This window comes from Nanorana parkeri, unplaced genomic scaffold, assembly GCF_000935625.1.
Source record: "Nanorana parkeri isolate BGI_ZX_2015 unplaced genomic scaffold, ASM93562v1 scaffold3027, whole genome shotgun sequence".
NCBI classification, from domain to species: domain Eukaryota; kingdom Metazoa; phylum Chordata; class Amphibia; order Anura; family Dicroglossidae; genus Nanorana; species Nanorana parkeri.
The window spans coordinates 17,431-18,034 of NW_017309295.1; positions in this window are offsets into that span (position 1 = coordinate 17,431).

Consider the following 604-nt stretch of genomic DNA (forward strand, 5'->3'; position numbering starts at 1 on the left):
TCTACCATCCTCCATGTGTTCTACATACACAGCTCCTCACCCCTGAGGGAGAGGACCACCTACATGTAATAAGTGGGGTCATGTCATAACACACCATGATAGATCTGACGTGTGAGCTCCTCCAGCCCTTGGTTTCATCACAGGTACCTGACATGCCTGTGCCAGCGGGGGGGGTGGGGTTGTGTAATCCGGTGTCACATCTGGATTCCAGCTCGGCTCTTGCCCCGGAGATGTTACACACATTGCCATAAACCTCTTTATAGCAGCAATTAGGTTTCCTGGTACCTTTGTAGTGCTGCCAGCTGATGGAATATCCTGGAGGGATGGAAGGGGAGTGTGATCCACGGGCCCTCTAATGAGCAGAGACGTCCTTCACCCGTCCCACACTTCCTCCAATTACCGCATCACCCACAGAACTACAAGTCCCAGCATGCCCCGCCAGCCATCTGTGCTTGTGTCATATGATTTGGCTCTGTATAATAATATTCTCTTCCTTCAGGACAGAGACAGCGGGGCGGGATCACTGCCGGAAGGGTGCAGAGGTGAGTTTATTTGTTTCTATGTTTCCTAAACCCCCCCCTCCCCCCCATACATATGTCCAGTC